Genomic DNA, 16,939 nt, shown 5'->3' on the forward strand with positions numbered 1-16,939 from the left:
TGTTTATAAATTAAGCAGAAGGTAATATTATTGATCCAAAAATACTCATTTCTGAATTTATGAATTTTAAACAGTAACTGTCAAACACTCGAGATTCTATGTAAATATGATGCTAATGTCTATTGGATTTTGTCACAATTTCACATCAAAAAGACACAGGAATATAATTACTTGTGTGCTTTATCATACTGGAGTGTTTCACACATGTGATTGTTGCTTTTTTTATTTTTTAATTCAAGTTAGTTATTTTTTCCTCTCCCATGACTCTTCTCAGATTTTTGTAACCACTTTCATGTTCTTTTTCTCACATCAAAATTAACTAAGACATTCTCAGCTTTGTTGAGTGTGAGGCAAACTCCTGCAAAATTGATTGTGGAATTTCTGTTGCTCTTGAAGAAATGAGGTGGCTTTGAAGGGTTAAGGTGACACCTGATATTCATGTTATCCATGATGGATTTAGATTAAATATCAAATTGTGTGAGAGAGACTTTCTAGTAGATTTAACTTCCCATGAAGGGCAGCATGTTCCCTGATGCATATGTTCTATACCATTCTAGATGTGTAATTTCATCTTTAGGTCCTCTAAAGACAAGAAATAATGTTTGAAATGTCTGTCTCTATATAGCACATACTTTACTGAATTAATAAATTTATATAAAATTCTTTAATTAACAGTCATGAAGGTCATGGTGTAATAAATTGAATTATTCAAAAGAGAGGGTGAGATCTGAAATGTGATATGCACAGTATCCGGTGAGAAGAATCGTGTTTAAAAGCTCACTAGGGGTTATGGTCCAATCATCCCCGTCTCCCTCTGGATTTTTCACTAAATATAAGTGCTACTCTAATCAAGAAATATGACCCAGACTCTGTCTTGAATCTGAGAAATACAAACAAACAAACAAACAAACAAACAAACAAAGTAATAAACAGGGTGTAGTGATTTGAACGATGCTCATACTAGTGAGAAATAGACTCCTTCTGGAAAACAGTCTTCTTCTGGTAGTCTTCAGATCAAGATGTGGAACTTTAATTTCATCCATGTTTGCCTTCTACTTACCATGTTTCTCATAATGATGACAACAGACTGAAGCACTGAAACAGTAAGCCAGGCTCAATTAATTTTTTTTAATTCTTAAAAATTTTCCTGGTTGGGGATTTAGCTCAGTGGTAGAGCGCTTACCTAGGAAGCGCAAGGCCCTGGGTTCGGTCCCCAGCTCCGAAAAAAAGAACCAAAAAAAAATTTTTTTCCTTGTTGTGTTTTATTGAAATAATGAAATCCTAACTACAACACAGGGATATCCATGTGCTTTGTTGTCTTGTTATTTCAGTCATGAAGACTGAAACATTTACAACCTCCTTGTTGTCATTCGTATATTCTTCATGTAAGAATCTGCATCCTGATTTTTAAAGAAAGCAGAAATACAGGAAATGTTTTAACCACATCAATTTCCTCCAAAAGAAAAATTTATAAAGACTTTCAGGGAGACTTAGGTGAAAGGCAGCTTAGATATCTGAGAAGTGTGTATGATTATTTATTTATAATCTGGTCTGAACCATTGTGGTGCACACCAGCGGTCCTATGCACACCCTGGTGGTTCAGAGTGGCCTCACAGTGAGGTTTATGTCTAGTTTCACAGTGAAGTTCATTCATTGTGTCTCTAGTACAGTAATAAGTGGCTGTGTCCTCAGATCTCACATTGCTCATCTGCAGGTACAGGGTGCTCTTGGCATTGTCTCTGGAGATTGTGAATCGATTCTTTAGGGATGGTGCATAGTTTGTGTAACTGCCATCATATTTAATATCTCCAATCCACTCCATGGTCTTTCCAGGAGTCTGGCGAACCCAGCTCATCCAGTAGTCACTGAAAGTGAATCCCGAGGCTACACAAGAGAGTTTCAGAGAAGCCCCAGGTTTCACCAAACCTCCTCCAGACTCCACCAGCTGTACTTCACACTGGACATCTGTAAGTAGAGAAAATAATAGTCAAAAATTTCCACACATGCACATTGTTCCTCATATTCATGCCAACTAACACATTCAGCATCCATTGCTTTTCAAAAAAATTACCTTTTAAAAGAGCACAAATAAAAATTAAGCTCAATCTCAACTTCATGTTTAGCAGTCAATAAGACGTCTTTGGATCCAGAGAAGAGCTAATCTGCCTGAAGTGGAAGGTTCGTCTGCTTTTTATGAATAGAAAGCAGTCCTATTTGCATGTCTTCCTGCTATATACAGCATGGTATATAATGGGAGCCAAGAGGCAACAAGTAATAGATCATTTATAAATGTACTGGATAAGTCAGGTTACAATGTTAATATTGAAAACTTAGTATAAATTTTAGTATTTTGCTTAAAAGAAACTAATAATCATCTAATTCATTTTATAATTGCACCTCAGTTGCATTTTGGTGTTTATTTCAAATCAATTTTTCATTCTGGGTTCCTGTAGGATTTAATTCAAAGTGCCTATTCCCTCATAAACATACAGATCCCTGGGGAACCACCAGGTCTGAGTGCAGCTGCTTCATGGGATTGGGAATTCCCTTTTTGCATTGAAGTCATGTGACCTACCTGCATTTCAATGTTTAAATAACAAAATGCAAAATGTTGTCAAGTCCTGTGTGTACCCATGAGTCTGTGAATTTCTTTTGTTATTATGTATTTTAATTCTTCTTTCTCTGCATATTTCCTATTTGTTCACTATAAATATGGAGTGGCTCTCAAACTGAATTTGACTATAGGGGTCATAATTGCACGTCTATATATTCTCAAAGTATGCATACCCTGGGCTTCAAAAAGAACGGCCTCACTTCCTACTCACCTCCCCTTGAATTTTCTTCCCACACTCTTAATTATGCCTCATCACATGCATTTAACAGTTCTATTTTTAATTTTAGTTGTTAACTTTGATTCTCACTTTCTAATGACCATAGGCATAGACATATGATGACTTTCTGTTTGACTTTTCAGTGAAAAAAAATTGTTTGACAAAAGCTTACTTTGTTTTGCTTTTCTACTTTAATGGTGACTGATATTCTGATTAAATGAATGAACAAAAGGTTTATTATCATTTAATTAGCTGATTCATGTTTGAGTAAGCTTTAGTTTCCTGCACTATGGATTACCAACTGAACTTTGGGATATTTCCTAAGAACAGTGTTCATTTCATTACTGAGGAAAAATAGCAAAGAAGACCATATTGAAGATATATGCATTAGTTTATGCAAAAGAAAGAAAAACCTTCGGAAATACAGCAGGGTATGGAAGCTTTGGTTCAAAAAATTTAAAAACTCAGAATCACATTAGAAACTGCACAGCTTAAAATGATTCAACTTGCTAAAATAGTCAACTGAAAGTGTAAGAAAGATTATAGCAAAGCAGGGAAATATTCCTCTCCATTAGCTCAAAATATTCTTTGAAAACAAGTATAAAACTTAGTGCTCCAGTATATAATTCCACAAAATAATGTAAAATGGCCAGTTTATATATGAAGGCAGGAAGTTAACATTGGAGTTCAACGTTATTAGATTAAAATTCCAGAATATAAATGAGAAAACATGATACATATGAACATTTCAGGCACAAATATCTGAAAAAAGAATCTACTTGATGATAATCATCTAATCTTACACTGAAGAATTTAAGAAGAACCAAAGCATGTTACATACACACAGAGAGACATAGACACACACACAGGCACAAACAGAAGTCTTCACACAGGTAACCTATAGTCTGTTAAAACTGAGAAGAAACACAACACTGAAGTTCCCCTAAGGTATACATATTTTGTGCTCTTAACAAAAAATGGGAGAATTTTCACAGGACTCGAGAGTGTGATCAAAGATCAACAGATGACAGGAGCTTATAGCAAATAACTTCTGCAAATTGGATAAAGATAACTGTCCTTGAACAATCCCTTCTCAGAGACTCAACTATTGATGGATTGAGAATCCTAATACACATTCCTCAGCATATGCTGTGTATAGTTTACCATGGCATGATGAATCTGATCAGAAGTTCAGGCCAACATAACTGTTGAGAAGTGGAAGTGGTTAAATGTCATTGTAATTCTCTTAAAGTATAACTACTTTCAAAAAACTAAAATGCTGTAGAAGGTAAACACAAAGTCTAAGCATTCATCACAACCTAATTTCAGTCCTAAAACTCAGGAAAAAACATATTTTGTAGTGTCAATTATGTGTAATCACAGCAGGCACACTCAGAGAGGGAAGTGTTAGAGGGACGATTGATAATAAACTCATGGGCCATCTAAGTCTGGTATAAATACCATGTCAGGAGAAACAAAGATATCTTGCTTCAGAAAAGGGGAACTGCTGAAATGTTTATCTCTCATTGCCAAAACATACAAGTGCGCACACACACACACACACATGCACGCACACACACACACACACACATACACACACACACACACACACACACACACACACACACACAGACCACACCAAACATGAATGAAGGAAAACTCTAACTATTGTAGAAAACAGAAACAATAACAACAATAATTTTATACTGTAAGGAGATAAATGCAGGGGAATATTTGATACACTGTTTCAGAACACATGAAAGGAGTTAACATGTAAGAAAATAGTTTAATAAAATTTGAAAACATCAAGTGAAAGAGTAACGTCGATAAAGAAAAATTAATTGAATAATTCGTCAAACACATTATAGCTGCCTAAATTAAAACATGTGTTAGAAAAAACAATTAAAAAATGAAGTTGAAACAGGCATTTTCATTCTTGATTTTAATGATGAAAGTTCAACACAATTAAGTTGTCTGGAAATGACACAAAATATCATGTAGAAATTATTTGTCAAATTAATTGGATTAAAAATACAAAATGTAATGTAAGGATATGTGCAAATAAAACTCCATTTAATTGTAAACAGGGAAAATAAAGTCCTAAAAACTAATACAGTGAAATGCAGACAAAAACGTTTCATGTATTTGTACTGATTTCAGTTCAAGGTGGAATTATCAGGGAAAATCATTATCAGAAAGCATAAACTATTATTTAGGAAATAAAATCCTGCTACCCCAACAAATAAAACATTTTGCTTCAGTCTTCACACAGGAAAAGTCTGAACACCTTTAGAGCTGGAGGAATATGCAGTGGGTTCAGCTAACAGACACTCAAGCAGACCTCTAAGGAGACCATCAATTAGAATATTGCCATAAAACTTGGTTGCTTGCATTGTACATTAATTTCAACTAAGTGGCCCCTAACTCCTCTTCTTCCTCCTCCTCTGTCCTTGATCTGCCAGCAAGAGGCAGATCATCTTTGTAGGTGAGGTAGTATCAGAAATTTCTGGTGGGAATCCAGTTAGACTTAGGCTGCTCCCATAGGAAAACACAAACAAAACCCCTCCAGGTTGTAAGCAGGGAGTTTGGTCCCTTCCAAACCCCATCCAAAGATCATGCCATCATACTAGGATGGGGAGTGTTAATTTTGCTATATGCCAATGGAGGTATACAGGATGTGTTTGCAGTTTTTGTAAATGATAGTGTAGTATAGTCAGAACTATCATTAATTGTACATTAAGGGTAATGCGGTTGTCTTCTGTGTTAGAAATTGAGCATTTAGCATTTGATGAGTTTGTTCTACTATTTTATGGCCCTGAGGGTACTTTTCCTTGTGGGTAATTTTCCATTGTATGCAGAAGGTGTTCAATTGAGAGATAGTGAAGGCAAGGTCATTATCGGTTTTTATCTTTTGAGGAATGCCCATGATGTTAAACATGGAGAACATATGATGAATATTTTGTTTTCACTCATTTGGACTTTAGACAACATAAATCACCAATATGTATCTATTGTAACAAAAACATATTTTATCTACTGAATTCATATGTCTGGGTGACATTTGACACTCAGTAAAGTATTACAATTTAGCTTAAACTATGATTTAAAACTAATAATGAATATTATATTAATGAATTATGTCAAACTGTGTCAGAGTTCTATATTTGGAAAGTGTTTCTGCAGAAAGTCCATCATAAAACTTAACTATAAATTTACTTTAGTGTAATATGTATAATATAAATTACTTTTTATCAAAATATAGAAAAATATTTTTCATGAAGGCATACTTTATAAACAAATTCCATCTTTCATTTTATTTAGAGTAATTCCTTCATATCATATGAATAAATATCAAGCATGAAAATTGCATTAGTACAATACATTTTCCAATAATTTTACTAAGCCCCAAATTTTGGTGTAGAATAACACTGTAATGTACTTTTAAAAGGAATGTGGAGGTGCCATTTATTGTAGAAGTTCAACTCATTAAACTAATACACAAGGAGTTGCAGAACAATATGTCTAAATACAACATATAATAGGAAAGAGAACACATCTGTGTTCATCCCTTCAAAATTTCCCTTTCCAAGTAGAAATTTGTACCCACATTACAGTTTCTCACAGAGTAGCATTTCTGTTCAGCTGTCACTTTCCAATGCAAAGACTTCTGTAGTAGATAAAGTATTATAAGTTCCAGTGACATTTTCAGATGAAAAATAATTCATGTAGGAGAAATGCACTGTCTTTTTTACGGCTATGTGCACCCCTTGTTGGTCCTGAGCACCCCTGAAAGGAGGTTTTTGCATGAACCCACACTGAAGTTATGTCACTCTGTAAATATCTTGCACAGTAATAAGTGGCAGTGTCCTCAGGTCTCAGGGTGTTCATTTGAAGATAGAAGATATTTTGGGAATTATCTCTGGAAATGGTGAACTGACCCTTCACAGATGGACTGTAGTCTTTTATGCAAGTACCAACTTTCTTTCTAATTAAACCCACCCACTCAGGTGCCTTCCCTTCAGGCTGGGGGAACTAATTCATGTGGAAATCAGTGAAGGTGAATCCAGAAGATGCACAGGGGACTCTCAGAGAACCTCCAGGTTGTACCAAACCTCTTGCATATTCCACTCACACTGGATACCTGCAAAAGTAGAGAATTCTGGTCAGGAAAATGTCACAAATATCCACTGTCCTTCTTACTTCAAACACTTATAAATTCAGTATCTCTTGTTCACTATAATACCATTTAAAAGTGTTGCAAGGAATATCCAGTTCAGCCACAATTTCATGGTGAAAGGTCTGTGTTCAGGGCTGACCACTGAATCTGGGAACTGAAGGCTGAGGAAATGAGGACTAGTCCCCTAAACTAGAGCTAGTGTATGGATAGATTTTTATGAGGAGGGTGTGGATCTCCATTTGCATGTCTTCTGGCTATAGCATCAGCTCATGGGTTGAAGCTGTAGGGGGTGCAATTATTACAGAAGATACTAATGAAATAGATGAGTTCAACAGCAGGAGCAGTATTACAGTACTGTATATTATGTGTCTGTGATAACACTTCAATAACTTATTTTGATTTAGCCAGTTTACCTTCTTACCAGCAATATGTATGAATTCTTTTTTCTTTGTATTTATACCAGATATATTGAGTATTTTCTTGATGAAAAACCACTCTTACTTAAATGAGAAGGTGTAATGAATATCTTTCATTTTCTTCTCTTTGATGTCTAAGAATACTGAACACTGGTTCATATATATACTATGAATTCTTGTTTTCTTTTTAGAGTATCATCTGTGTTTAATTCTTTTGTCTGTTAGTATTAGTATTTGGGTTAATATTTTAGCTTACTATAAATTCTATCTACTAATATTCTTCAAAAAATATACTGGGGAAAGACTTTCTCTTGTTTTTAAATAAAATTTAAATGAATTAAATTTCATTAGTCCTCAAGTAAAGTCAAACCTACTCTAAATTTGAATTTCATCTGCACCATTAAAAATGAATAATAATACTTAAAAGACATTTACATGCTACCAATGTGAGTAAAGGGAAATCTTTAATTACTATCGGTGGGAGGTTTAATTAGTATAATAGTATTGAAATCAGTGTGATGACTTCTAAAACACTCAAACTTAATGTTGTACATTTGAAATTAGTCAAACTAGTTTTGGAATAGAATCATCTTAGATGTCCATGAGCTGCTGAATGTATAAGAGATGTGATAACTAGACACTGAGATTGGATTTTCTAAAAGAAAAAGAGAAATCAACTATTAGAACATTTGGGGGGACAGGGAAAATTATTTTTGAATACAGTAACTCAAGCTCAGAAAGGCATACATCACATCTTCTCACTGGTATGTTTATCTTTGCCTCAAATATTTTTAATTTTTTGGTTTTATATATTTGAATTATTTATACTTAAGCACTTGAAAATAACTCAAACAGGTATTCTCATTATCCATTTCAATTAGATTTGTTAAATAATATTGTGGAAAATTTCATACCTATAAGTATATATTTCAGTGATACCCTCCTCAAGCTACTTCCCAGTAGCACCAAACCTTATCCCTTCCAAGTTCCTGTCCTATTCTCAATTAAACAGTTACCCAGTACAGAGTTTGATTAATTCTATACAAAGGCTCATGTGTGTAGGTCCAAGCTCTAGGGTCTGCACAATCTGTCGGAATCCACACACACACACACACACACACACACACACACACACACACACACACACACAAATGAATGTCTCTCCCTCAGGAAGAATCATGTATCCTTGGGTCATCATACAGGGATAGGACCTCAGGAACTGATGTCCCATCCACACTGTAATTATTGTCTGTAAGAATGAAACCAGAGTTCTTGTTAAATTCAGTTTCCAATGATTGTTTAATGTCAAAAAGTAAAATAATTTACAAGATCCCTTCCCGTGCTAGGGTTATTTAGTTATTTCCTTTCTCTCTCCCATGATATTCCCCAAACATTCAGTTGGAATGATAGCAGAGAAGGTAGAGGTATTACGGCTAAGGCAGAGAGATTTTGAGGGTTGAGTCATAAACATGTCTGAGGAAATGCTTTCTGCCTTCCACTCTGGTATTTCTGTATAAGGAACTATTCCTTCCCACTGAGAATTGAGTCCACACATCCATCTCTGTTATTGTGAACCATACTTCAATTGTTCACAGGAAATCTGACTTCCCTAAGAGTGAAATATATAGGAGATGCTGAGTAGGCAGAGTGAAGCCATGTTGCCGCCATCATGATTTTCTGACAGTGCATCAGACACTAGCACAGGAAATGGTACATATTTTCCAACCCATAATAGTGATTAGTAGGGGTATTTACTTCTGTGACAACACCTGGGAACTCCCGATCATTGCACAGCATACTATGGCCCAACAATACTTATCATGCAATAATAACTGATTCATGACATCACTATTATCCAGTGGCAATAAGGATATAGTATGTCTTTAATTGACATCATATATTAATTCTACTTAAAAAAAACTGTCCAGTGTTTTAACATTAGGAAATTACATTTCAATTAGACCAGGGACACTGAAGATAATGATGTTAGACATGAAGTCCATAAAGGCTATTGCTTCAAATGTAGAGAAATTATGTTCTTCATTGTCAACCTGGCAATAATGACAGAACTTTCAATCATTTTCCTTGTCTATACAAATCTGTGGATTCTCTCTAGGTATTGCTGCATCTAGCATTATGAGTAACCACTGCTAGTGGACTAAATATCCAGACACAGACAAGTGGCAGTGTCTGTAAAACCAGATTATCTCCCAACACGCTACTCTCAGCAATGAACAGATCATGGAAACAAAGACTAAACAGAGACACAGAGAAAATAAAAGAAAATATAAACCAAATGGATTTAATAGATATATAAAGAACATTTCATCCTAAAACAAAAGAATATACCTTCTTCTCAGAGACTCACGGTATCTTCTCCAAATTGACCATTAATCAGTCACAGGACAGGCCTCAAATGATACAAGAAGATCAAGAAGATTGAAATAATTCCATACATTCCATCTTGAAATAAGGCTTGTCTTCAACAATAACAAAAATGAGAGAAATCCCAAATACACATGGAAGTTTAGCAATTCTCTACTCAGTGATAACTTGGTCAAGGAAGAAATAAAGGAAGAAATTTAAGACTTTTTAGAATTTAATAAAAATTAAGGCACACCACAGCCAAATTTATGGAACACAATGAAAGCAGTGCTATGAGGAAAACACATAGCTCTAGTGTCTCCAAAAAGAAACTGGAGAGAGCATACACTAGCAGCTTGACCACACAAATAAAAGTTCTGGAACAAAAGAACCAAATACACCCAGAGGCGTAGAAGGCAGGAAATAATCAAACTCAGGGCTGAAATCAACTAAGTAGAAACAAAAATAACTATACTAAAAGTCAATAAAAGCAGGTCATGGCTCTTTGAGAAAAATAAACAAGATACATTAACCCTTAGCCAGACTACCCAGACACTTCTTTAACTATAACACAATAGATATCCTTTAGAAAAATTGAAAAATACCATACCATAACTGTGAGGATGAGGCAGACACATGGACACTCAGAATGACAATTTCTGGACAAATCTTCAGGGTAATATTGTCTTTTATTTCAGTCCTATGGAAGCTTCCTGCTCCTCTTCTTTTTCTACCATACTAAGGGTGTGGTTGCAACACTGTGTCTAGCACAAAAATAGATTGCAGTGTCCTCAGATATCAGTCTGCTGAGCTCCATGTAGGCTGTGTTGGAGGATGTATCTGCAGTCAGTGTGGCCTTGCTTTGGAACTTCTGAGCATATTTAGTTTCACCATCCTCAGGATCAATCATTCCAATCCATTCCAGGCCTTGTTCAGGCCTCTGCTTCACCCACTCTATATAGTATTCTGTAATGCTGTAGCCAGAAGCCTTTCAGGACAATTTGACTGAGGTCCCAGGCCTCACAATCTCAGGCCCAGACTGTTGCAACTGGACTTCTGAGTAGATCCCTGTAGAAAGAAATGCAAAATGAGCAGTGCTGTCACCAGAATGTATGGTCCCTTAACTTTAGGACTTAGGAGCCCCTTACCTGTAGCTAGTGCCATCAAGAAGAGGATGATCCAGCTGCATTTCATGATGAGGATGTTGTGATTCAGTGACTGTAGAGAAAACATGGCTCATATGATGTTTGGTGTGGCTATACTGTATTTATCATCAGAGACTCGCATGGTTTGCATATTCATGAGGTAGGGTCTTGCTTATATAAGGGCATTCCAGCTAGACAAGGAGAAAGTAGGTTACACCTGGATCAGTCAACAAGATGCTGGGGTTTAAATCTAATTCTATCTCAGAAAATTTCTGTCAGACATGTGTAGACCATTTAGTTATAATATCAAATCCTGATCTCTTAATTTTAAAATTGAATCCTCACCTCAGACATTTACTTGTCTTGATGACCATTGTTTGTTGGTAGTAGCAATGAGGATAATGGTTCCTGGACATTGAAAACAACAACAAACAACTTATTTTTGATAGTTTACTATCTTGTTTCATATACATGAAAATTGTACTGTCCTTTCTTAAAGTTTGCATACCAAACTATTACACAATAACAGCAAATGAACATGTCTCAGATGTATGTGTGTGTAAATTTTTATTTATTCAGCCTTTTCTATAAGAACTAAATTACTTAGTCAAAAACACGCCTGTCAACAAATGATTGAATAACTATATATGGTATACATGCAACACAGCAGAATGTGTTCTTCTGTAATGAATAAGGAAATCAATTTTCTTAAGTAAACTAAGACATTTAGAGACATACAGATATTGTACGACTCATTCATTGGTGGAACTTAGATTTTGTACATTTAGAAACAATTGCATATTGAAATATGCAATAAAAGGGAAATCAAACTGTTTACTTGAAAAAAAATGGCCAAATGGGAATGATAGGAATAAATAAAAGAAATGTTGATGTCACTGAGGAAATACTCACTGCACAATATACTTTTTAGTAAACATTATAAACTTATGTAATTAATTTTATTTTTAAATATAATTTTGTTTAACCCTTGCAATTTTCATTAATGACTAACATCCCTCCTTTTATCTCCTTGATCCAGGGACTCTCAAAGCTGCTTGATACAGAAGAGAAGACTCAAAAGAGTCTCATGGGTACTCTAGACATCACTGAAACACAGAAAATTCTAGTCAGGAAAGTGTCACACATTTCCATATTCCCTTTTACTCATGTCCTATTCTGCACTCATTACCTCTTATTTTTATTTAAACATAACAAAGAAATTCAAGCTGAGCTCAAACTCCCTAGTAAATAAATGGGCTGTGTCCAGTGTTGGTCAGGCAGGCCTGAGAATCCAGGTCTCGCATTCTCTTCCACAGCAGCAAGGTAAGGACTAGTTTGCTTTTCATGAGTTGGGGAAGACTTTATTAGCCTGACTTCCTGCTAAAGTAGGCATTCTGGAATGAAAGTTTTAAAGATAGCACTTACTAGTACAGATTCCAGATGTGAAATGAAGGAAATTTAGGCAACTGTAGCATAAGTATATCATTTACTGGAAAAAATATGAAAATAATTTCTGCTTTTTCATCCATTATACCCCTTTGCCTACCTTACCTGCTTCAAAGAAAGTGGTAAAATATTCATAGATTTTACAGGATTAATATGAAGGCAAATTATGCTTTATTTATATATAAATCAAGTTTTAATATTATAGTCCAGTCGTATAGCATTGTACACTTCATGAAGCTAACCCCAAGTAATGGAAGAAGTAATATTATATATATATATATATATATATATATATATATATATATATGTGTGTGTGTGTGTGTGTGTGTGTGTGTGTGTGTGTGTGTGTGTGTCTGTGTCTGTGTGTGTGTGTGTGTATGTGTGTGTGTGTGTGTGTGTGTGATGTGGGGCAGAATCTAAAAGGCTGTTCCTCCATTCTCTGATTCTCTGCTCCAAACTTTGCCTCCATATACTCTCCTATGAAAATGTTTGTTCCCCCTTTTAAGAAGGAGTGAAACATGCACATTTTGCTCATCCTTCCTCTTGAGCTTCAAGTGGTCTGTGGATTGTACCATGGGTAATTCGAGCTTTTGGGCTAATAACCACTTATGAGTGAGTGCATACTATGTGTGTTTTTCTGTGATTGGGTTATAGTATATTATCTATTTCTCTTTATCTCTATCATATATATATATATATATATTATTTCTAAATCTCTTTTTGTGGGGGATATTTGAGTTAACAACCTTAGGAGTCAAGTAATTATTTAATGTTCTAAAAGTAAGCCAAGTTATCAACAGTATGATCACAAAAGTTTAGAGAGGAGTCTTCATTGGGAATCTCAGGCCATGTTACACTTCACCTTCCCCATTTTCTACCTGAGGATATAATACTTCCATATTAGTTGTGAGTTAAGTTTTAAGATTAAGTTTGTAGAAATATCTACCCATTTCGCCTTAAGATGATCAATGTTTCTTCTTTGTTTTTCAGTTGAGGTATTTACTCCACTATGGGGGCAAATGTGATTTTGGTATCAAAATGGTCCTGTAGATTGTGTTATTTCTATTTCTGTGACAGCACCAGGAGATTTATTTAAAGTCAACTGTACACAGGCAGTAATCTGTAGTCACATCTGGTGTGGGTATTTCTGGAGAAAACAATATAACTCATTAGGGAATGTTCTCTTGAGGGCTTCACTGGTAAATTTTGTTACATGTGGTTCAATGATGTGGAAATCCTGAAGGAATCTGGAAGCTCCCTTGCTAATTCTGGCTATACTTGCTCTTCAAGTTCTACCAGGGGTTTGAGGTGAGCACCACCTGGTGACCTAAGTAACTCCAGCAGCACAGATATTATTGTGTGACCCAGGGCCTTTCTCTGCCTGCCCCAGTTCCTGCATAATGGCAGATGCTATATTTATTAATAAGCCATTGGTCTTATACCCAGGGATTCCTTCAACTAGCTTGTAACTCAATGAATATGAGCAGGAGCTGTCACTAAAGCTGTTGCTACCCTGTGGAATCTTTTCCCTTGTCTGCCCTTTATGGAAAAGGAACTAATTAGCCTTGCAGAAACTTGATGAGCCTAGGTGGTAGGATACCCTTGGTGGGATCCACACTCTCAGAGGAAAGTGCCATGGGCCAGAGATTCTGTGTGTGTGTGTGTGTGTGTGTGTGTGTGTGTGTGTGGTGCGGGGGGGGGCATGTTGTCCTCCAGGCAAATAGCATTCAGGTGTAAAAAGGATATAGGAAAATGATGAAGTTCTGAATTTGAGACAATATGAACTATGAATAAGAGAGAGATTGTATTAGGGATATTGATGTGTACAGTATTTAGGCAAGAAAATTTCAAAACCATTTAATTCATAACTGTAATAGTTACTATGAGAATGGACATGTAATTGTCTTAGACTAATTAGGAGTAGGGTATGAGCATATATTTTTAGGGAAAATACTTATAGTTATAGAGAATATTTAATTTATTGGACCAAAGCCCAAATCAAGAAGTTTAACACTGTACCTGTGGAGTGTCACCAGAGCCAACATGTCAAATAAAGCACTGAATATGTATGACAAGCATGTATTTACACTCTCTTAACTTTATTCTACAAGTTTTCATTTTGTGATTCTCTATCTTTTACTCTGAACTTTCTGTGACCATGGATTAAAATATCTGTTGGATGCAAAAAAAAAAAAAGCCATGAAGGAAATGTCAGCACAGATCTAACACTATGCTGATTGGTCTATGTTCAGTGCTATACTGAATGGAAAGACCTGGGAATCCATGATTTCCATCCTCTGTCAGAGCTGCAAGGTCAGAGCTGGTCTGGTTTTCATGAACAGAGTGAGACCTTGTTTACATTTCCTACTTCTGCAGTATAAGCTGGGAATTGAAATCATTAGTCATATGAATGTATAGTACAATTGAATGAATAAAACTAAGAACTGGTAAAGAACTAAAGAAGTATTTACTATTTATTGCGCATTTGTAGTATAATTTATTGTTTTATTTTATTAAGTTTTTGATGATATAACCTCTCTCTGCTTTATGATTTTGTGCATTATACTACACTTGTGGTGAGAATTTTAGTTTCTTTTAAAAACCACAGAATTATTATGAGACTATGTTTTTGTTTTAAGCCAAAGTGTAGGTGATGGGGTTGTTTCAGAGGGTCTCCTGCTGTTAGGATTTACCTTGCTATCTCGCAGAGGCATGCCCATGTCAGCTATAGATAGTTTGTGCATGTGTGTGACATATGAAATTCTAAGAGTTCAGAATATAATTTTTCAGAAGGTAATATAGAAGAGAGAGCTCTGAGAGATGAGATTGGTCAGTGTGGTCATTGTTGGTGGGGACTGATTGGTTCGTTGCTGTTGTTTTGTGGTTTGTTAAGAATTAGTGTGAAAAGAAGAGCCAAGAAGAAACCAGATCTCTTTTGTGCCAAGATAAAAACCACATGAAGAAACTCCAAAACCTTAATTGTCAGGAAGTGATCCAAATATAATATTGGCCCCACTTAAATATATCCTTTTTACTTTTTTGTTTAGTATTGTGGGATTTAAAGGATAGAAAAAGGGAGGGATCGAGAAGGACGTAAAGAAGAACCCATAAAATATCCAAATTACAGGTACATACACTGTGATAATTTTATGAGAAGTAACAAAGATTATGAATGTTGAATGAAGATAGTAAATTAAAGAACTTGGTCTCATTTGACTCATGGGATTCACCGGGTGATTCATGGGATCCACCATGTGACTCATGGTATCTACTATGTGAACGGGGTCCATGCCCTTTCAGTTTCATTGCAGTTGACCACTTTCTGTCTCTGCATTTCTGTGTTCTATAAAATGCTTGTGAAAGGAGAAACACTGTGGAAGAGTGTTTGTCTCTTCTCCCTAGATTCCCTGTTTTCCTGTACAATGGGTTATTACTCCTGGCTAAGATTCCTGTGGATTTTAAGGAGGTTAAGTAAAAGTTAATTGTCTTTGTTAAAAAAAAGAAATTGGTCTCAAGTATGTAACTTAGTGCTGATTTATGAAAAAGTATTGACACAAAACACCCATTTTTGAAAAATAAATATATATACTTCTGTGTCTGTTATTATTTATTTATTTATTTATTTATTTATTTATTTTCATGTGGATTGTGTTTTATGGGACACTCTTATACAGCAGGTAAGTACTTTAAAACATCTTCAAGAAATAAAGAATATGTATTTGAGCATAAAAGATTAAGAGAAATTTAGAGCCATCATTCTAGGTCCCTGTTCTGATATATTTCCATTTTTTCTCTCCTGCCCCCTTCTTGGAAATGACATTCTTTGGAGGTTTGGGGTGAGACTCATTCAACATGGTGTAGGTGGACCTTGAAACTGCCTCTACGTGTGAAAAATCTCCTCAGCTTTTAGTTTTCCAATTGAGGAATTCATTCTGAATGCCACACTTTCCTCATAGAAAATATGACCTATGATCACATAGTCCAGAACAGAAATTTCCATAGTAATGCCATATCTAGAGGTTGTGCCAATTTATCCAGTAAGCTTCCCCTCCTTGACATTTTGTGCTGCCTACGGTATTTAATCTCTGGTCCACCCTGAGGAGTTATTAAGCATTAATTTTCCATGATGAACTGTAAATGAATGGTATGGATAAACATGAACTGTCTTTTTCATCAATAACCACTGTGATCAGCATGGAAAAGGTCTTTGTCTACAAATCCACAGACTAAGTCTCCTTCAGAAAGCCCCTCTGTGTTCCCAGACAACTGCGGCAAAAGTTAGGATAATGGCAGATGCTAAGACAAAGTGTCCATGCCCTGGATCCTCAGCCTGCAGTCCCCTGACTGTTCACAACTTCTCAAGACTCAGTTTTGCCTGAATGTCCTGGCATTTGGGAGTACCTGTACTGGCCTAATCTCAAGCCCATGCTCCCCTGTTCCTTCAATCCAGCCTCTCTGCTGTTTTCCAGTGGAGACTGGATGCCTTGGAGATTGGGAACCCCAGATTTGTCCTACTACATCCTAGGCTACATTTCCACATGCCCTCCACAGTGTCTAAGT

This window comes from Rattus norvegicus, chromosome 6 (assembly GCF_021556685.1).
Source record: "Rattus norvegicus strain SHRSP/BbbUtx chromosome 6, alternate assembly SHRSP_T2T, whole genome shotgun sequence".
In the NCBI taxonomy this organism is placed as follows: Eukaryota; Metazoa; Chordata; class Mammalia; order Rodentia; family Muridae; genus Rattus; species Rattus norvegicus.